The sequence below is a fragment of the Carcharodon carcharias genome, chromosome 16 (genome assembly GCF_017639515.1).
Source record: "Carcharodon carcharias isolate sCarCar2 chromosome 16, sCarCar2.pri, whole genome shotgun sequence".
Taxonomy (NCBI): Eukaryota; Metazoa; Chordata; class Chondrichthyes; order Lamniformes; family Lamnidae; genus Carcharodon; species Carcharodon carcharias.
Genome location: NC_054482.1, coordinates 74,759,171 through 74,781,994, shown reverse-complemented (window position 1 = coordinate 74,781,994; position 22,824 = coordinate 74,759,171). Strand labels below are relative to the sequence as shown.

At 38.7% G+C, this 22,824-nt stretch overlaps 1 protein-coding gene across 3 annotated transcripts in view; it reads right to left on the bottom strand.

Annotated features, from left to right (window-relative positions):
• Positions 1-21,012, bottom strand: part of LOC121289224 (zinc finger FYVE domain-containing protein 9-like) — a 299,382-nt gene extending 278,370 nt beyond the window's left edge. The window contains exons 1-2 of one of the 3 annotated variants that reach the window (XM_041208437.1): positions 20,848-21,012; positions 6,064-6,156 (exon numbers count right to left, since the gene is read on the bottom strand). The gene's annotated coding sequence lies outside the window, so the exon portion shown is untranslated. The other 2 variants (XM_041208438.1, XM_041208439.1) reach the window with 2 other exon arrangements.
• Positions 21,013-22,824: the final 1,812 nt, after the last annotated feature.

Here is a 22,824-nt window from a genome sequence, read left to right as displayed (position 1 = left end):
TTTATTAGCAACCATCTTATATTTATTGCCCCCAAGTCCTGGTCTCGTCTGCAAGTGAAACATCAGACCCGATTTTAATTTTGTGCAAGTAGGTGGGTTTTGAATGGGTTATCTACTGTGAATTACCAGTATTGTTTTTATTATTTACAGAATCTATAAAATGCACTATATGTTGTCCAGATTCTACATAGATTTGACAAGGCCATTGTATTAAATTATGCAAATAATAAAACCTCAAGGAATTTTTGAATGCAAAGAATGATACAATTGACCTTCAGAGTTGCAAATTGAACATTTTCCTCTCATTAGACCAGAGTGAAATTCTATATTGTGTACAGTTGAAAATTTATCAAATCCATTTAATTGTGTCGGCTTTTTTAAAAATGCACATAAGAAAATATTATCTGGAAAAATCACACATTAAAAATTGATGAAAATGAGAAACTAGAAGCACTCTGACAAATTTATTGTGCTTTTTCAGTTTACATAGGGAAAAGGCAAAAACAAGCAAGATCTTAAGACGAGTCAGGAGGATGAAAATTTTTTTACATTTCTGATGATAACAATGGTAGCTTTGCTTCTCATTAGACAATGGTTTGCGCTGTGGTGGTCAATTGGGTTAAGCATCACCTGGTGTGGCTCAGGAGGCCCTCTCTGGCATAGCCTGATGGGTCTTGTTAGAGTTGATGTGGAGAGAATGTTTCCTCTTGTGGGAGAATCTAGAACTAGGGGGTCACCATTTAAAAATAAGGAGAACGCCTATTTAAAATAGAGATAAGGTGAATTTTTTTCACTCAGAGGGTCGTGAGTCTTTGCAACTGAAAAGGTGGTGGAAGCAGAGTCTTTGAATATTTTTACGGCAAAGGTGGATAGATTCTTGGTAAGCAAGGGGGTGATAGGTTATCGGCGGTAAGTGGGATGCAGATTTCAGGTTATCAGATCAGCCATGATCTTTTTAAATGGAGGAGCAGGCTCGAGGAACTGAATGGCCTACACCTGCTCCTTGTTCGGATGTTTGGTTTTTAAAAGGATGGAGAGGTGGCAGTTTATGCATAATGGAATGGAACTGTTTGAGGGAGTTTAGGTGTGCAATAAAATCAGCATGTGAGAAATTAAGAAAGCAAATGGCATGCTAGCCCTTATTACCAAAGGATTGGAGTACACTATAAGAGTACAAAAGTCTTCTTGCAATTAGATAGGGTCTTGGTGAGACCTGGAGTAATGTGTACAGTTTTGATCTCCTTATCATAGGAAGAAGATATTTGCCTTAGAGGAAGTGCAATAAAAGTTCACTGGTCTGATTCCTGGGATGTGGGGATTGCCCAAGAGGAGACAGTGAGTAGACTGGGTCTATGTTCCTTACAGTTAGAAGCATTAGAAGTAATCTCATTGAAACATAAAATTCTTAAGGGGCTTGACAGGGTTGATGCTGGCAGTATATTTTCCCTGCCTGGGGAGCCTAGAACTAAGCTTACAGTCTCAGAATAATGGATTACCACTTAGGACTGAGAATGGAACAGAAGCCAGATGGTCATGCATTTTTAAACACAAGTACCAAGCATAATTAAAATTATAGCTTAAAGTATCCATGTGTACCATTGCCAATGAGACAAAAAATAATTATTTGGTCAACATCTCAAAACTTTAACCAGTTTTTTCCTTTCACAGATGTTAATAGCTTTGCTGTGAGTTTCCAACACTTTAGACCTTCTCCATTTACAGTTATCTTAATTGGGTTACAAAACTGCTGCTTGAAAATATGCTTTTTAAAGCCATGTAACATTCAGTTTTCAAACTGCTACTTAAATGAATATAAAATAGATCTTGTTAAATGATTTCCCCTTTACCAGCTACTATTCATTCCAGTAAGTTGAAATTCTTACTATTGCAGATTAATATTTAACATGATTTTAACAGATCCTAATTGCTGTTTGAAACAAAGTTTTATTCAGTAACTTGTAAATCTAACATAGTTTAATATAGTTTAATATGAGAAGGGAAGAGATTTTGTGTGGAAGTATGTGTTACACAAAGTCATTAATCAAACATCATAAAAATTGTCACACCCATCCCATTAGGATTTAGTAAAGGTCTGACATGGGCAATGCTTCAGTACATAACTTTGGCTAATAGGAAACATTTGCAATGTATACTTAAGTCTATAATTGGCACTTCTTTACTCCTGCTTTTCCTGTTATATCTGCTTGCTCAAGAGGTAGTACTCTAACCTCTCTCAGCCTGTTACAACAAACACTACTGAAAGGGTTATACCATTTGTTCCAACTAACTAAGCAAAGACCACGGAGGAAAAGATACATACAGATGGATAAATAAATCGATCAGATAAAATCTGTTAATACCATACTGGCAGGAGTAACAAACTACCAAAAAAGAATATAGAATTCTAGAGAATGCCATAACAGGCTAGAAGAGGCCAGGTGCAGCTCAATACAGAAAAAATAGACAACACATTTCAGAAACCAGAATAAAGAGGAGGAATATATTGTCAAATTTCTCAAGATGACTACTTAAGGAGATATGAATACATAGAAACAAAAGCCCTTCAAATAAAAATAGACAGATTAAAAAATGCCATTAAAGGTAGCAAATGGCATTTAATGCACGAAATGGATTACAAAAAAAATTGTATTCGTTCATGGGATGTAGGGAGCTCTGTCTAGGCCAGCATTTATTGTCTGTCCCTAATTGCTTTTGAGAAGGTGGTGGTGTGCTGCCTCGAAGACAAAGGTAACAACTGTTCAAAATTAAGTTTAAGTCATACATGAAATAATATGCATCATTTTAGACTCCTCACTATAAGATTAAGAAAACCTGCACATATTTATCACAAAGTGAAGAGTCCAGGGAAAGTAGGGTTATGTTTCCTTGAATTAAGTAGATTGAGCAAGATTTATCATTTTAAATATTTGTATTAAAAAGGAAGAAACAAATTAAGCATATATAATTTCTAATGGTAGGTAAATCGAAGACAAGGGGGCCATGATCTCAGATAAACACCCTACAAAGAGCAAGTTTTTCCAGTTTTGGAAACGCGAAGTGACCATTGTAAAATGAAATAATTAAAGCATTCAAAAAGATATTGGCGAATTACTTTAAAATAATTAAAAATGACAGTTTAAAATCAGTTCCCAGGAACAAACCAAATTCAATACAAGCCAGAAGAGTGAATGGCCTTCTTTGGTGCCTAAAATTTCCATTTTTCTCAATGTTTTTTTTTAAAAAGTGTGATACATGCCCAAAGCATTACTCGGTACTTTAGTCCTTAGCTGCCATTTACTTGTAGAAATTAAACTAATTTGTGCATAGAAGTTCAAATGGGAAAGAATACTGTGTATTCCATTCCAGCCAAAAGAAACGGCATTGCAGTCAAGGTTTGTACGCCAGATGCTGTAGCAGGTTCGGTGCTCTTCTTTATATTTGCTTACGTGAGAACCCCTTAAATTCCAAATAATAACTTCTAATTAATATATAATCATGTATTTTGTAACCTGTTTAAGGTTATACACCAATATGAAATCACCAATACAAAATCAAACTTCCAAAATTTAATATTTCTGGATTGCAAATAAGTTGCAATGATTTTATGTAAGTATTTGTTTTGTTTCACTTGCTAAAAATTGTACAAAATTACCTCTCACTATTTTGTAGTGTCCCAAGGCTCATTAGACAACAATATGACAGAATCTTTAAAGTGCACTATAAATACTGCTGAATAATTCCATTAAGTCAAATATTTAGGAGCTCAGCAAAGGAAGCTGAAGAGTACAATTAGAATATCACAGGATTATACCCATTATTCTTCCACAATCACCAACTGCTTATTTGGATTAATATCTTTTTGCTTGATAAAAACCGAATCAAAAACGTGATGCTAACTTTATTATAACTATCGCCATCCAAAATGAGGCATTACTGGCTGAGGGTGAAGCATGGTCAATTAATTTTTATTTCTTTTGGATATCAGGAAGTCATGAAGAAAATCAGTATTTTATCTGAAGGTTAGAAAATCCATAAAAGTGGCCATGTTCTCATTTAATAATCGAATTAGAGTTACTAACATTTGTTCAGACCCAGCTATTTTTTGGCGTTTGATTCAACATTTGAAGGGTGTCTACCAATTACAATTTAATATAGTATAAAAAGTAAGCTGCATGAAGGCCTTTTCTTCCGAAAGTCTAAAATATGGACTTTTGTTCACATTTCCTTTGTATGTAATGAGTAAATTGCTCTAAATTTAAATATAAAAATGACCCACTAAAATTAAGTATTTTCAGTATGATTCCCTTACCAGCAAAAATTTCCTTTAGGTTGAGTATAAAAAGAAATCCCTGGGTTGTCATATATTCCATAAATAAAGCGAGCGTGAGATTTTCAAAATTGTCAATTTCACACAAGACAAAGATTCTCTTTCCCCTTCAAATATAGTACTTTAAAAAAATCCAACTTCCATTAACCATTCCCAGATATCTTAAACAAATTTCAGTAATACTGTAAGGAAGTATACAAAATCAAACTTAGATATCACACCTTTTAATTTTTCTTCCCAAGAGAAAATAATCTGGTCTCTACTTCTCTCCCTTAATCGCACAACATGAGTAAGGATTTCAGTGTACAAAATTAAAACTGCAAACTTAGCCTCTTTACTCCTCTGCAGAGCACTGCAAAAGTCACTCGGATAGATGAAAGCCATTTAATTGCTTGATGTATAACAGAGATACTTTCTCCTGGGAATCTTGTGCCAATTCATCTTCATTACATTAGATTTAGAAAACAAAGGTGATTCTTAAGCATACTTCAATTAAGCAATACTATGAAATAATTATTTCAAAAGTTTTGTAACTTGTAGCATAGTTATGTCAAATGCTATATCTCAATGAAATTCCACAGCCAAGCTGGTGATGAATGGAACTTCAGCTCCAGATTCAAGCATGTACATAAACATTTGAGCTTAATTATTAACTGTACCTCCAATTATCTTAGCCTTATTACTCATCATAGCATTATTTTATCCACCACTGAATGTGACTCTATTTACCCAAATGCCTATTTCAAACATGCTTTCTTAAAAAATTGTGAATTGCTGAAACAGGTACAAGAATTAGTCTATGCAGAAACAATTCAACAATGTTTTACCTGCATAGCATGCAAAAATAATTTCATAGTTTAACATAAAAGGCAAAGTACACATGTAAACTACATATATGCACTAAAAGGCCATGGTTGGAATTTTACCAGCACACAGTGAGTCCTGATGCAGGGACCAAATGTAGGTGCAGGGCCCGCAAACAGCAGGAACGCAGAGGTCCTTAAATCTCTCGGCCTCTCTTTCTCCTTCAAGATGCTCCTTAAAATTTCTCTTTTTGACCAAGATCTTGGTCATCTGTCCTAATGTCCCCTGATGTGGCTCAGAATCAAATTTTGTTTAGAAATGCTCCTGTGAAGCACCTTGAAACATTTCACTTTATTCATTCAAGTATAAATACAAGTTGTTAGGAAGAAATTACACATATTACAAATTACTCAGTCAAGAAAAAATTCTGGGCTTTTAAATTCTCACTTTTTTTTCTCAGTCTCCTTTCCTACTGGCACTTACTGATCATGCAGCTTCATGAACTTCCATGCCATTCAGTACATTGCCCAAATGGCAAGTATCTGTGAACAATTATGTGCAGGCTTTATTTAGGACAAAGGCAGAAATACAGGCAAGCTATGCATACATTTCCAAACAAGATGGAGTACAAAAGAGAAAACAGGAAAAGGAATTGTGACCAATTTCTCCTGCCTAATCAAAAGCTGAGTACAGAGTCCCTATAGTCACATCAGTTAAAACAGAAAATGTACTGAAAATGCAAGTTTTCTTATCCACATGGCTCAGGTGAGTAGCTGAGCCATCAGAAGCAATTTACGCTTAGGATAAATTCATCATTCATTGCTTAAAGCTCAATGTTGAAAATATGTTTTTAAGTTGAGGATGTGAAGAGAAACAATATTTAAATAAATGAATTACCTTTTGGTAATTCACTTCACTGTAATTTTGCATACCTCTTCATGCATGTGGGTTACCACTGTTCTTTCCTCTGCTTCTGTCACTCTCCAAGCAGTCAATCGGTTTCTCAACACCGATAGAACCTCAACCTGCAAAGTATTTAATAAATTTAGATATTAGGTGTTGTAACCACTACCTGCAACAAAGCAAAATGTATTCACTGAAGTAACTGAATGAAATGTTGGCAGAACCATTTATTGCAGATTTTAGCATTAGAACACTTAAGAGTTCGAACATGTATGCATTTCAACAGATTGCCTAGTTTAGTGAGTTAATACCACATACAGAGAAAGACCTGTTAATTACTAGTCTGATGCACTGAACAGACAGAGCTTCTGCTCTCAATCTTCATCCCATGACCCTTGAAGAGCACCATTTGGTCAGAATTAGAGTCAGCTTCATGTCCCCAAAGTAGCCTGCTAATGATCACTGTGTAGGATCACAATGAAGTGTCAATTTGGCCAAAGTAACAGAGAGCATCTGGTATCCATGGTACAATGTCCCAACACGTATCAACAATCTCAAGGGAACAAAAGTGGATGAAATTGGAGAGAAAATAATTCAACTAAATCTTGCAATGCTTTTTATATTAAGGAAAAAAAAGGAGTTGGCTTTGCTGGAGCTTCATCTTTCATGTGCCATGCTATGTGAACATTGTTAGATGGGACAAACATAATGCATTTTTGTGTAACTGAATTGACTGAGGATATTAATTGCAAGTTTCATCATAAAAACTCGCATTACCACAGTCAGAAGAGCATAAAAGTACAAATCTCTTAAAATTAGGAGTAATTTTGATCATTCAGAATGGAATTTCGACAGGGGTCCAGCTTTGGACTCCTCAGGTGATGGGATATTAAAAGGTCCTAGAAAATGTTTAGTGTAAGTACACTCAATTCAGGGTCTTTGTTATCAAGACAGGCTGCAGGAAGCTAGGACTTTAAACCTTAGACAATCCTAGACATTGAGCTAGTATTAAAGCCTTGAAAATTCGAGGGGATCAGTTTCTGTCCAAGTGGTAAATTACTTTAATTAGAGAGGTAGCCAGCAACGATGGGGCATCAGCACAAGTTATAAGCAGCAGGTTTGCAGGTTGCACTAAAGAAAACAGATTAAGTTTAATAGATTAGCAGCTCTTTTCTTGTCCTTTTTCACAGTTCATCTGTACGAAGGATAACAAGTCTCACACGCAACAAAGTCATGAATGAATTTGCCCGATACACAAGTGTATTAAGTAAAACACACAAACTACCTTACTTAGAATTTTATTATTGCAACTATTAAGGGTGTGGGGCACTGATTTATGGTAATTTTAACTTTTTTTTTTCAAAAGTGACACCCAAACAATACAACGGAAACAATGATCCACAAGTACACAATAATAGCATTGATGAAATTTCTTCTAAGAATGAAAAGAGGCACTCTAAGCTAAATGGCATAATTTTCAAAAGGATCTTGGAACCTGGGGATATATGTACACAAGTTGTTGAAAGCAACAAGGTAAGTTATGGAGGCTGTTAAAAAAGGCATACAAAAGTCTTGGCTTTATAAAGCGAGGCATAGCATACAAAAGCTATAAATCACTGGTTAGGCCCCAGCTGGAGTATTGTGGCCGATTCTAGGAACCGCACTTCAGAAAGGAGACAAGGCCTTGGAGAAGGTGCAGAGGTTTACAGGAATGGTACTAGGCATGCAGAACTCCAATTACGTGGAGAAACTAAAAAAGCTGAGATTGTGCTCCTTAGAGTAGAGAAGCTTATGGGGAGATCTGACAGAGTTGTTCAAAATAACAAAGAGATTTAACAAATAAGGAGAAATGATTTCCAGTGGCAGACAGGCTGATAACCAGAGGGGACAGATTTTAGATGATTGGCAGAAGAGTCAGAGATGACATGAGGAAATAAGTTGGTTATGCAGCGAATTATGTTGATAGAAATGCACTACCTGATAGGATGGTGGAAGCAGATTCAATAGTAACTTTCAAACAGAAATTGGATAAGTATTTGAAGGGGAAAAGCACGCAGGGTTATAGGGAAAGAGAGTTAACCAATAGCCTTCTTCAGAGCTGTACCTTTCTACGATGCTATAAAATGTGCAAACTCAAAAATATCAACTTTGTCTTTTGGTTCAAAGATGCTAATTGCACTTTGGAGATGGGTCTGCACCCAAAATGTTAAGTTTTTATTCTCCTCACGGTTGAGTGACCTGCAGCACTGTTCCAACATTGTTCTTTGTCTCAATTACAAAATTCGTAGGATTTTGTATTGTGCATGTGTAGACATGAAGAGGGGGGTGGGGGGGCTGATAAAGTTTGGAGGAGATATGTAGACCGGAGAAAGACACATTTGGGGGAAAGACGGTAGTGATCTCACTGAACTTGTAATCCCACATGGCAGCTGGTGGAATTTAAATTCAATTAATAATCTGGAATTGAAAAGCTAGTCTCAGTAATGCTAACCATGAAACCACTGTCGATTGCCATAAAAACCTATCTGGTTCACTAATGTTCTTTAGGGAAGGAAATCTGCTTTCCTTACCTGGTCTGGCCTACATGTGACTCCAGACCCACAGCAATGTGGTTAACTCTTAACTGCCCTCTGAAATGGCCGAGCACACCACTCAGTTCAAGGGCAATTAGCAATGGGCAACATATTATGGTCTTGCCAGCGATGCCCACATCCCATAAAAGAATATTTTTACAAAGGGGAGGTGGGTATATTAAGTTTGGGGGACATATGTAGTCTTTATAGCTCATTCCGGACTTTTGTAGTCGACATCCGAGGCTGACTAATGCACTAAATTGGATGGCTATAGATTTAGAAAGGCATTGGGCAAAAGCTGCTGAAAGTGCTGTGCCCACTGACTCAAATTGTGAACTTTGCCAGGAAATTCAACATAAATCAAATTAGCTCAAAGGGAAATATCACGCAGATAGCATATTACATGTCAAACCTTGGCAAAAGGTCTTTTCCACAGCCAGTAACATTGCCATTGTACATTCTTCCTTGTTAAAGGTTCAGAAGATATACTCGGTTGTGATTCTGCCTCCTCTGAACACTAAACCTTCTGCATGCACAGGTGTGGGGATCTGCAACCAATGGCATTGCAACTAACAATAATGTGGTGGAAACAAAATATATAAATACTTGAAACAGAAAAAAAGATGGCAGGGAAATGGGGAAAAGAGCCAGGTAGTGAGACTAACTGGGTTCCTCTTCGAAAGAGCAGACTCAATGGGCCGAATGGCCTCCTTCCATGCTGCACTAGTCTATGGTTTATGGTGAGTGACGAAGTCAAAGCTCATAAGGTGATATGTGCTGATCCTCCTGCATTTTATGCAGAATTTTGAACTTTTCAGGTCCAGAGGATTGGCAGAAGCTTCCGCCCGATTAGTGGAAAAATGATTTTGTGCACATATACAAATTTAAAAAAACCTGCCCATGACTTCAAGGACAGGATAGTGGCAGCTTGCAAACTAGATCCAGCTAACTGATTGTGTTATGGAAATCCCTCACCTGCTTTACCAAACATTGTGAATACCGCGTATATACCAAAAATTGTTATAACTAACTAGTACACTAACAGTACACTAACTAGTCTGAGTGTAATGATCATGCAATTAATTGATTGAGACCACATCTGGAATACCGACACTGAGTTAGAGGGTCAAGGCACCAAAAAACGCTCAAAAGGTAAATGAATGATACAGGAGTTTTTAGAAAGAGGAATTCCAGAGCACAAGGCCTAGCCAGCTGAATGCCACAATCAGGACAACAAAGAAATCAGACAAGGTGGATTGCAGCATCAAAAGGGCTTACAAAGATTTTTTTTCTTCTTTTATGGGAACAGGATGAATTGTTGTCCATTGCTAATTGCCCAATAGCTTGCTCAACCATTTCAGACGGTAATTAAGAGTCATCCAGGAAGATGGTTCTGGTTGCTGGAGGTCAGTCATCTCAGCTCCAGGACATCACTGCAGGAGTTCCTCAGGGTAGCGTCCTCGGCCCAACCATTTTCAACTGCTTCATCAATGACCTCCCGTTCAACATAAGGTCAGAAATGGGGATGTTCGCTGATGATTGCACAATGTTCAGCACCATTCGTGACTTCTCAGATACTGAAGCAGTCCATGTCCAAATGCAGAAAGACCTGGACAATATCCAGGCTTGGGCTGACAAGTGGCAAGTAACATTCACGCCACACAAGTGCCAAGCAATGAGCATCTCCAACAAGAGAGAATCCAACCATCACCCCGATGTTCAATGGAATTACCATCACTGAATTCCCCTTATCAACATCCTGGGGGGTTACCATTGACCAGAAATTGGACTAGCCATATAAATACTGTGGCTACAAGAGCAGGTCAGAGGTTAGGAATCCTGCAATGAGTAACTCACCTCCCGACTCCGCAAACCCTGTCCACCATCTACAAGGCACAAGTCAGGGGTGTGATGGAATAGTACCTACTTGCCTGGATGAGTGCAGTTCCCACAACACTCCAGAAGCTTGACACTGTCCTGGACAAAGCAGCCCACTCGATTGGCACCACATCCACAAACATTCACTCCCTCCACCACTGAAGCACAGTAGCAGCAGTGTGTACCACCTACAAGATGCACTGCAGGAATTTCATCAAGGCTCCTTAGACAGTACCTTTCAAACCCACGACCACTGCCATCTAGAAGGGCAAGGGCAACAGATACATAGGAACACCATCATCTGGAAGATCCCCTCCAAGTGACTCTCCATTCTGACTTAGGAATATATCGCCATTCCTTCATTGTCGCTGGGTCAAAATCCTAGAACTTCTCCCTAACAGCACTGTGGCTGTATCTACACCACGGGAACTGCAATGGTTCAAGAAGACAGCTCATCTCCACCTTCTCAAGGGCAACTCAGGATGGGCAATAAATGCTGGCCTAGCCAGCAAAGCCCACACCCCATGAATGAATAAAAAAAACATTGCTGAGGGTCTGGAGCCACATGTAGGTCAGATCAGGTAAGGATGGCAGATTTTCTTCCCTAAAGGACATTAGTGAATCAACAATGATAATTATCATGGTCACCATTACTGAAATTAGCTTTATATTCCAGGTTTATTAATTGAATTTAACTTTCATCAACAGTCGTGGTGGCACTTGAACCCATGTCCTCAGAGCATTAGCTAATGCTCTGAGGACATGGGTTCAAGTGCCACCACGACTGCTGATGAAAGTTTGCTATGATAAAAGCAAAATACTGTGGATGCTGGACATCTGAAATAAAAACAGAAAATGCTAGAAAAACTCAGGTGTGGCAGCATCTGTGGAGAGTGAAACAGAGTTAACGTTGAGTCCGTATGATTCTTCTTCAGAGCTGAAGTATAGTCAAACGGACTCAAAACAATGGCAATGCTGAAATGCAAAAATATTCAAAGAAGGAGGAACCCAACAAATCAGATTGAGGCTTTCAACATTTGACTAGCTCTGAATATGGGGTTAATAAGACATGCATCCATACAAATACCTATAGACCATAAAAGAATTGTTTTACTACTAGAATCAGACAGCAACACTCTCCAGTTAATAACATCCTGAAAAACAAGTCACACCTTAGGTGTAACACACAAACATGTTAAATTGCATGCAGCTATTTCAAAAGTCATGGCTAAACAATAGTTATCTCAGAATTTAAGTTTCTTCACAGGCACCTTTCATTCAATAAACAGTCTCAAATGTTTAAGTGAATTGGAAAGACCAAGAAAGAGGTAAAAATCAATCTACTGGAGTTTTTTGGAAAAAATGGAACAGAAAACAAATACTTTTCAAAAATCAGTAGCTAAAGTTTTCCCTGATGCCTGTTGAGTTTATGCAATGAATGAATCATATAGACCATATATCAAAAAGCATCAAAGGTGCTCAATTAAATAACAAGTCATGCAACATTTTCAGTACATCAAGATTTTTAAATTACACAATTGTTAGCACACACAATTCTGTTGTAATTCCACTTATATAAATATATTTATTGGAAAAAATATATAAATTATAGTTGCATTAGGAAAGGTTCACTCCAATCATTACTGGGATGAGGAGCTTATGAAGAAAGGCTGGATAGGTTGGACCTATACCCATTGGAGTTTAGAAGAATGAGAGGTGATCTTATTGAAACATTTAAAAATCCTAAGGGGATTTGAGGTAGATATCGCGAGGATGTTTGAATCCGTAGGAGAGACTAGAATCAGGGGACACTGTTTAAGAATAAGAGCTCTACTGTTTAAGATAGAGATGAGGGGAATTTTTTTCTCTAAAAGGGGCATTAGTATGTGGAATTCTCTTCTCCAGAAAGCAGTGAAGGCTGTCATTGAATTTATTCAAGGCAGAGTTAGATAGATTTTTGACAGGCAAGGGAGTCAACAGTCATGGGGAGGAAGACAGCAAAGTGGAGTTGAGATCACAACCATGATCTTACTGAATGGCAGAGCAGGCTCAAAGAGCGAAATGGCCTACTCCTGCTTCTAAGTACTATAGTTCTTATGTTCCTCTTAATTACCTACCCAAATATAGATCCTGCATTTCGCAGGAGTGCATGAATCTCTGAGGGGGGTCTTGCAGTGCAGTGGCCCTACTGCTGAGCCAGAAGCTCCTGGTACAAGAATCACTTCAGGACTTGAGGGCCACGGAAAGTGCATTCATAATGTACCCATAAATCCTTCTAATACGCCTGATGGCTGGCAGTAAGGGTGGGAGTTTCCTGATCAGCAATACTGCAGAAGGCAATGACAAACCACTGCAATACTTTGCCAAGCATAATCATGAACTAATCCATGGTTGCCAATACTCTTTCGATCAAAAGAATATCAATCTGTAGCATCAAAATACATCCTCAGGCACTGAACTTCAAAAGCAAAACCAATATAAGAAATGTGGTGATTTGAAAAATCAGCTTACATTGGAAAATCAGAATTGCTGAACAAAAGAAAGTTCAGCTAATTCACCTACTACTGTCCTGATAGTCACACAGTACAACAATAATGGAGTTATTGTAACAACTAATAACAACATTCAATCTCCATTAGTCATAGGTGAGGAAACCCATGATAAAAAGCTTGGTCACCATGGGTTCACAGTCATCTGTTCCTCTCAAACATGCTATAATTAACTTACATTGTCTCAAATCACATATTCTGTACCCAAAAATGTTGAATAAATCCATCTAATTCGCATTTGAATGAATCAATGCTAATTCCACCATCTTCCTAGGTTATCTACCCCAGAGATTTACCACTCATTCACTAATTATGTTTCTGTAGAATATCTGCAATTCCCTCCCTTAATACCTCACAGACCCTCTGAAGCATCTTTTCAAGCCCCCAGGATTTACTTACCTTAAAAGCTGCATGAATGGTCTACAACCATGCTGGCAGTTATGTGAATACAGTTACAACCTGCCTTTGATAAAACACACGATTGGGTGGTACACAGACTGGGGGGAGGTGGGGTGGTATTACATTTAAATCCATGACCCTAACAACCATGATTAATTAGAACTCACCCCAACTCACTTTTTCACAATTCTCACTGCATTCAACCACTTGCATGTTTAATGGTGACATCTTCCCTGCACATGCTAGTTTCTGAAAATACATAATTTCACTTCAAAAAAACACCAATATGCTTGTGTTTCTACATCAGATGTGTTTCACTGTCAGGAAATTTGCTTGCAGTTTCTAGGTTGGTTTGTTCCATTTACATATATCTTACTTGTCTATCATAATAAAACAAGTGCACCAAATTGTACTCCATCTGACAAAAATTCCTGCTTGACACTATCAAACAGGAAGAATCACATGTCAGTACAACACCAGGAATAGACTCTTAAGATACAGTAGCATTTTCTTCTACTGAATCCTTAGAATAGCTCAACTAATCAAGATGAATGATGGCAAATTATAAGATGAGTGACATTTCAGACAAAGCTGATGGAGGGAATGCAACAGATGTCTATACAGGTTTCATGGAAGCATTTGACGAAGTACCACATAAAAGGTTAGTTAAAAATTGAGGCTCAGGGAATAGGAGGGTCAGTGTCAGTTTGGATAAGAAAAATTGGCTTAAAGACAGAAAACAGTGAGCCAAAGTAAACAGCTGTTTTACTGACTGGAGAATGGTGGATGGTGTTCCCCAAGATCACTACTTTTTTGATATATACAAATGATTTGGATACTGGGATACAGAGTAAAATTTCAATTTTTTAAAAAAATTCATTCATAGGGCTTCACTGGCTGGGCCAGCATTTATTGCCCATCCCTAGTTGCCCTTGAATTTATCCATTATATCAGGCTTGGAGGGAGGCAAACATCAAGGACAACACCAATCATCTGCAAAAGGACATCGACATTCTGATAGAATGGACAGACAAGTTGCAGATGGAATTTAATACAGAGAAGTGTAGTGAAGCATTTTGGCAGAAGGGATAGGAAGAGGCAAGACACATGGACCTTTGGGGAGGGTTGGGTCATATGCATAGGTCTTTAAAGGTGGCAGGATATACTGAGAGAGTGGTTAGCAAAGTACTTGGGACTCATAGATGGAGGCACTGAGTACAGGAGATTCATGCTGAACCTTTACAAAGCTCTGGGTAGGTCATTACTAGAGTAGGAGTATTGCTTCCAATTCTGGTCACCATGGAAGCAATTACTGAATTGCTCTACAGAGAACCAACATGGACTCAAGTGGCCGAACAGACTCCTTCTGTACCATAGTTATTCTATGACTCTGTTTACAAGAATCATGTTAAAAAATAAATACGCAACTGAGAAGTTTACATGAAATTTTCATGACTTCATGAAATTTACTGTAGTTTAGGGCTAATACAAAATTCACTTATTCCAGTTTCATGAAGAATTCTAAACACTGCAGCACAGATTTTGCACATTTAGCTTCCTACTTAATTGAGCAACACAGACACAGATTATGGTCACAAATATTTATTCACATGTTGCAACATTTAGCACCAATATTTACATAAACAGCTAACTTTACAGCCACCGATCCAAGCAAGATAACAGAAACAGCACTCAAAAGAATCTTATTTTAGGTGCTATTTTAGAGATGGGGCAGAAGACAGTAAAATCAGACCATGAATACAAAAATATGCACAATTTATCATGACTAAAGACACAGTGAGAAATTAATGAGTTAAACTTTATGAACATTTGATGTAGCCTTTATAGCTTTTGGTAAGGTTTTTGATAAGGTTCCACATGGCAGACTGCTCGCAAAAGTAAATACCCATGAGACCCAAGGCAAAGAGGCGAGCTGGATCCAAAATTGGTTCACGGTCAAGAAGCAAAGGGGAATGGACAAAGGGTGTTTTTGTGACTGGAAGGCTGTTTCCAGTGGGGTTCTGCAGTGCTCAGTACCAGTCCCTTGCTTTTTGTGGTATATCTCAATGATTTGGCCTTGAATATAGGCAGTATGATTAAGAATTTTGCAGATTATATAAAAATTGGCCCCATGGTTGATAATGTGGAAGGAAGCTGTGGATTACGAATGGATCTCAATCTGTTGAAGTGTGAGGTAATACATTTGAGAAAGCCTAATAAAGCAAGGGTGTACACAGTAAATGGGAGGGTACCAAGAAGTGAAGAGGAACAGAAGGACCTGAGAGCCCATGTCCACAGGCCCCTGGACACATAGGTCAGGCTGACATCATATGGGATACTTATATTCTATGCCTCTGCTAATAAAGAGGAGAGGTTATGCTGGAACTGTACAAAACACTAGTTAGGCAATAAAGAGTACTGCGTACAGTTCTAGTCACCACGCTATAGGAAAGATATGATTGCACTTGAGAGGATCACCATCGTCATAGTCTTCAGTTCTCTGCTCAAAGGCAGGTCTTCGGCGATTGTTCACCGAATCACGGTACTTTGCCGCGTTTTTTTTTGCTACAGGTAGGGCAAGGAGGCAGGCCCCATGTCTACCTCAGCCAGAACAGGGACCAAATCCTGTGCTGATAGGCGTTAATATGATCCACGCACTAGCCATCTAGCCAACTTTACTAACCAGCCCCTACTGGACAGGAGTCAGAAGAGATTTACAAGGATGTTGCCTGGGCTGGAAAACTTTAGTTATGAGGAAAGATAGGCTGGGGTTGTTTTCTATGGCACAGAGGAGGCTGAGGGTAGACCTAATTGAAGTGTGCAAAATTATGAGGGGTCTGGATACAGTGGATAGGAAGGTCCTATTCTCCTTATATGAGCAGTCCATATCCTAAATCTATGCCCCCATGTTAAGAGGTAGAAGGTTTAGAGGGGATTCAAGGAACAGGTTTTTCACCCAGAGGGTGGTGGGGATCTGTAACTCACTGCCTGAAAGGGTGGTAAAGGCAGAACCCCTCATAACATTTATAAAGTACTTGGATATGCACCTGAAGTGCCATAAGCTGGAAGGCAACGGACCAAGAGCTGCAAAGCACGATTAGACTAGATGATTACTTCTCGGTCACGCGAACACAATGGGACAATTAATCTCCTCTGTGTTGTATATTTCTATAATTCTATGTTCCTATTAAGTTATTATGGTGCTGTTATTGCCCCCAAAGATCTGGTATAATTATTCTTTCCAAATGCGGTTCCACTGATCTTTGATGGAGTCCACCATAACCTGCGATCACTTTTAGGCTGAGCCGGAGGCATACAGTCAATGCAAATCAGAGAGATGATGATTGCTGTATAAATAAGAAAACTAATATTCTAAAAAAACTTCTAGCCTCACTGCAATAGTTCATTCTGCTACTTGTTATTCTCAAAGTAACCACAAGTGGTTTCACATCTACACTAGTCTATAAATAATATGGATATGAAATTAGCTCAAATCAATTTATAAAAATGTCAAAAGGAGAGATAACTAGAACTGTAAAATTGTGTTATCTAAATTTCCATCAAAACTTACAGTCCAGTCTGCATCCCTCAATGCACAATGTCAGGAAGAAGTATTATATGTACCATTAGGCAGCAAGCATAAACAGCCCAGTGGATTACAGGATAAAAAAACGTCTATGCTTGAAGAAAAGTATTTCTGTAGAAGTATTTCCCAGTCAACTGGTGTTATAATTTTTGATCTGCAGTCCAGATGTCCAACAAAAAGGGACAGCTAATGTACAAACAGGACTTAATACAGAAGTCACTACAGTTGTTCTGGCCAATCTTCAGTTACCTCTAACCACTAGCAGTGATTTCAAAATGTATAATTTCGCTCACAGCAGGTGTCCTGCACTATTGCCCTGACCCTCCTTTAAAATGCAGACTAAACCCTAGATTAAGCAATTCAAGGCATACAGATAATTAACATGTCCTGGACAGAAGTTACAGTTTTCGTCAGTTCCTTACTGTAAGAAATATGCACTATTAGAAGATATAACTCTGGTCCTTCAGAAAACAATACAGCTTACTTACAAGCATCTCGATTTTCATTTTCATGGGTTTTCAAACTACTTTGGTGTTAACAATCACAGGAAAATGCCATCTTTTTAACAAAAAATAAATAAATTTTATTTCCATTATATTTATATTCAAGAAAAGCACCTAAAGAAATCTATCAGGCAGAAATGCACACTGATCAAAGAGCAGATATTAAGAAGGCTGAGAAAAAGCTTGGTCAAAAAGGTGGTTGTTGTGGAGGGTCTTAATAGTGGAGAGGTTCAGAAAGGAAATTCCACATCACAGGACATGGACTGCTGGAGTAACTTCCTCCGTGCTATCATTGGAGGCTTCAATAGCACAAGAGGCCAGCAGTTTGGAGGTGATGGCTGTGGGGCTGCAGGAGATTACAGAAATAGGGTGGCGTGGGGCCATTAAAGAATGTCAACACATGTTTAAAATTTCAGGCAATGAAGGACCGGCACAGGGCCGATCAGTGAACGGAGTTTGGTGCAGCTTAGGATACAGGCAGCAGGGTTTTGGATGAGCTGCAGTTTATGCGGTGTGAATGATGGGAGGCTGGCCGAGAAAGTATTGGAATAGTCGAGACTAGGAGGTAATAAAAGCATGGATTCAACTTTTCAGCAGCAGATGGGCTAAAGCAGGGATGGAGGTGGGCAGTGTTAAGAGGTGAAATACGAGGTCTTTATCCTTTATGTCACATCGGGTCAGAAGTTTAGTTTGGGGTCAACCAGAGTGCAGAGGTTTCAAGCTGTATAATCAAACATGAAACAAGGGGCTGGGGTGGGGCACTGACTCAAACGAGTGTATAGAGTTTGTGATGGGGGGGGCCAAAGACAATGGCTTCAGTTTTCACAATGTTTAACTAGAGAAAACTTCCACCCAACAAGGGCTACATGTCAAACAAGGTCTGACAATATAATGGTAGTGGGGGTCAAGACAGATGGTGGAGAAGTAGAGCTGGGTGTCATCAACATTCAGGTGGAACCTGAATGGTTCCATATCTTTGGATAATATTACCAGGAGGCAGGCAGCGCATAGAAGGGGAGGAAAGGACTAACAACACATTCTTCAGAGACTCCAGAGGTAATAGTAAAATTGGATATCCCAAGACACTGATGATGAATTTTACTACTCAATTGAATCTCTCTCATTTACTCTGGACTTATTGGAATTATTCTTATAGAACCCTGAATGCATTACTAAGTTTATTGCTAAAATAAGACAAAGAAATGCCACATATTGTTAAACTGGCATTTAATTTGGCATGGAAACTTCCATAGTAAAATGTCAGGTTATCTTTTGAAGGAACCCAAAGGCTCCACATTTACTGCATTAGTTAATGTAAGGTAGTTTCCAATCTCCTGTTTGGCATGTGCTTCCCCAAATTCATAATTTCAGATAACAGTCTAAAATCTATTCATTTAAAAGCTTGCAATTTGCTTATTTAAAAAAAAAACCATAGAATCTAAATATTAAGTGTAAACAAGCAAGTTCTTCAACTGCAACCATCTACACTCTCATTTTTCTTTGGTGATAGCCTTGGCTCAACAGTACCACACTCACCTCAGTCACAAGGTCATCTTATTGTAGAGACTCAAGCACATAATCTAGGCTGACAATCTAGCACTGAAAAAGTGCTGCATTCTTGGGAGGAGCTGTTCAAATGAAACAGTAAATCAAGCCCCATCTTCAACATGCAGGTAGACACAGAAGACCCCATGGTACTATTTGAAGAGGAACAGGGGAGGCCTATGAGCAATCTGGCCAATATTTACCCCTCAACCAACATCGTCAAATGTACTTTAGCACATCCTGAGGCAGTGAAAGATGCAATGCAATTCCAGATTTCTTTCCCCATATATTTTACACATATTTGTACAATTCCCTTTTAAAATGTTATATTATTTGCCTCAATAGCTGTCTGGGTAAAGCAGTGTCATAGTATAACAATCTTGTGAAAGAATACCTTCTGACCTTTTTTCCCCTATTGACAATCCCATATTTATTTCCACATTGCCATTTACTCTCTCAAAATTTTCAATTTGAAAATTTAAGGTTTTCTTAACCTTATTCCAGTGGAATAAACCAATTCTCCAGGCACTTCTTCATAAACAATCTCTCACTTCATCCTTTAAAAATCTTATACCCAAATCTTTAATCCCTATTAAATTACAAACTTAAATTCTTAACCCTATAACAAAGTGGCATAATTCATTCATAGTACGTTACAACATAAAAGTCTATCAAATGCATTGCTTATTCCATGAAATAACCTTGTTTTATGAATTAAATGCATCGCACTCAGGAATAGCAAGCAACTTCTGATGACTGAGCTATTTACTACAAGATTTTTTGTTCCTTTCCAACAATAAATTGGGCGAGCTAACTTTGTTTTTGAGAATTATTATATACTTAGCAATCCAAGAAATTAAAATTTGACAAGGGGGCCACTCACTATCTTGTAGCTTTTGGTTCAATGATGTGTAGTTCTCTCCAAAAAAAACACGCAATGAACCGCCAACTTTACTCCAAGCCATTCCCACAATTAATAGCATTTTATGAACAAAGCTGCTGGAAGAGAGAATTATTCCTAGACATAGTAGGGGGGAAACCACATACTAAACCAACAACTGTCCTCTTATTTATTTTGGATCCAAAAACCGTCCTGCAATATTTTATCTCTGTCGCTGTTTGTGGTTTACAACAGAAGCCCGAGATGAATAATGGGAAAACTTCATAACATGATTCTGCGGCACATTGTTGAGGGGAGAAAAGGAGGGGAACAAATCCCATCCTTCCCACTAGGAGTTCAGCAAATCTACACTTGGGAGATGCCTATGAAACCTACGTGTCTTCGGAATGTGCGAAGCAGTTTTTACAAATACACAAGAATACAATTTACAGATACGCTGGTCAAGTAAAGCAGAGCCAGATCCATTCGTAGTCAAAACGCATAAAGTCCAGGATTTACACCCTGCAAGATAAATCACTGCTTTCCCCTTCTCTGTCGTACATGATCGGTTTAATCCGCAGTATTTAAATCTCGGACTGGTAACAAAATTCAAACATTTGCAGACTCGTAATAGACACTACACCAAACCCCCCGCACCCCGCCCCGCCCCCCCCCCCCCAAAAAAATCACGTTAATAAAGGCAAACAGCAGACCATTCCTGTGCTGTGCCTTCCTAGGCCTGCCCGAAGCATCGGAGTATCTGCTTCAGGAATATCCGCAAAGCACACGCTAGCCCACAGCAGGCGCATTATCCAGCGAGCCCTTAGGGTCACTCGAAGGGAGGGCGCTTCCATCCAACCCTTTGAACGTTCACATCGCTCCCGGGCTTTCCTGCCTTACCAGACGCGTGTTCATCGCTTCCAGCACGGGGTTGAAAGATGTCGCCGGTCGCCACAGTGTTATCGCTTTTAATCGCTTTGCATCTTAATGGGAAAGATCCGCAACGTTTTCCCCTCTCCGACGTCGACATCAACTCAACAGCCATCCATCACGCGCTTGACGTTTGGAAAATACGAGCACCAACCTTCCAACCGCCAATCCGACCGCGCCATCCGATCTGACCAATCGCCATTCCGCATTTGCCACATCCGCCCCTCATTCCTCACAACTGGCCAATAGAAATGCTCGGGACTAACGCGGTTGAGCAAAGCACCAATGGGAAGGCTGATTCTGAACGACCGCTTTCAATTGGCACAGATTTTACCTGCCTCTGCGAACAGCCAATGGAGTCTGTGATCCCCGCATTGATAAGGGAGTTGCAGCGAAAGGTTACAGCCGGTTTCATGTATTTGTTGCTTCGCTTTTATCGAAATAGTGGACAAGAGCAAAGAATCACAATCATAGAAATACAAAAATTTAAATAAAATTGTTCAGCTAATTTCAGTAATGCAGATCATCTGGTTATTTAGAATCAGCACAGAATGAGGCCATTCGGTCCGTATTCTCTATGCCTGCTCTCTGCAAGAGCAGTTTACCTAGTGCCGCTGCCCCCACTTTTTCCCTTTGGCCCCATTTTTTTTCCTTTTCAGATATTGATCGAATTCCCTTTTGGATGTCATGACTGAACCTGTCTTTGTCGGCTGTACATATTCATTCACTGCATAAGAAACGTTTTCTTCATGTCACCATTGCTTTGTTTGCCAATTACCTTAAATCTTTGGGTCTTGATCCTTCCATCAATAGCCGACTCCAGATTCTATTTCTTAAGTTCATGGAAACATACCATTCAGCCCAAGCAGTCTATGCTGGTGTTATATTCCACTCAAGCTTCCTCGCATCTTTCCTCGTCTAACTCTAACAGCATAATCTTTATTTCTTTCTCCCTTATATTACTTTAGCTTTCATTAAAACGCATTGAATTTATTCACTTAAACTGATCTCTGTGGTTGTGAGTTCCACATTCTCACAATTTCTGCGTAATGAAGTTTTTTCTGACTCACCTATTCAATTTCTTGGTGGCCATCTTATATTCGATGGCTTCTAATTTTGCTCTTGCCCACAAGTGAAAACACACTGGGCCAGATCTTAACTCTGTTCAATTTAGAGGGCTCTGAATGGGTTAAAATCATGCCTTCTCTCTATGTCTACTCCATTAAAACTTTTCATAATTTTAAAGACCTCCAAAAGGTCTTTAACCCTTCTCTTTTCAAGAGAAAAGAGACCCAGCCTGTCCACCCTTTCCTTGTAACTCTTTTTGCACCATCTCCACTGCCTTTTTATCCTTTTCCTCATATGGCAACCAAAACTGTATACAGTACTCCAAGTATGGTATAACCAAGGTTTGATATAAGGTTAGCATATTTTCTCTTCCTCTTAATTATATCCCTCTAGAAATAAGTGCTAGCACTTGGTTTATTTTAAAGGCCTTATAACTTGTGCCACTACTTTTAGTGATTTACCTATATGCTCTCCCAGATCCCTTTTCTCCAGTACCCCTTCTAAATATATATTTGCCAAGTAACACGTGATCTTATTTTTCCTACCAATACATATAGTTCACACTATATTGAAAATAATTTAACAATTATATGCCTATTTTTCAAGTTTCTTGTTTAACAGCAATTTGTAGGAGTCATCCTCAGTAATAACTACCCCTCCCATCCCCCAAATTGATGTAGTCCACAAATTTAGAAATTATGAATTTAGAAAGTCCTCTCTTATTCTTCAATTCTAACCATAGAGTCTCGGCTGATTTCTTTCCCTTCCCTATATCCTCTCTTGCTAATGCTTTAATAGTCTTTAATAATCTTTTGTCAATAAGACTACCTCTCCTTTTCTTCCAGTTTCCCTATCCTTTCCCTGCAATTGGCCAAAAAG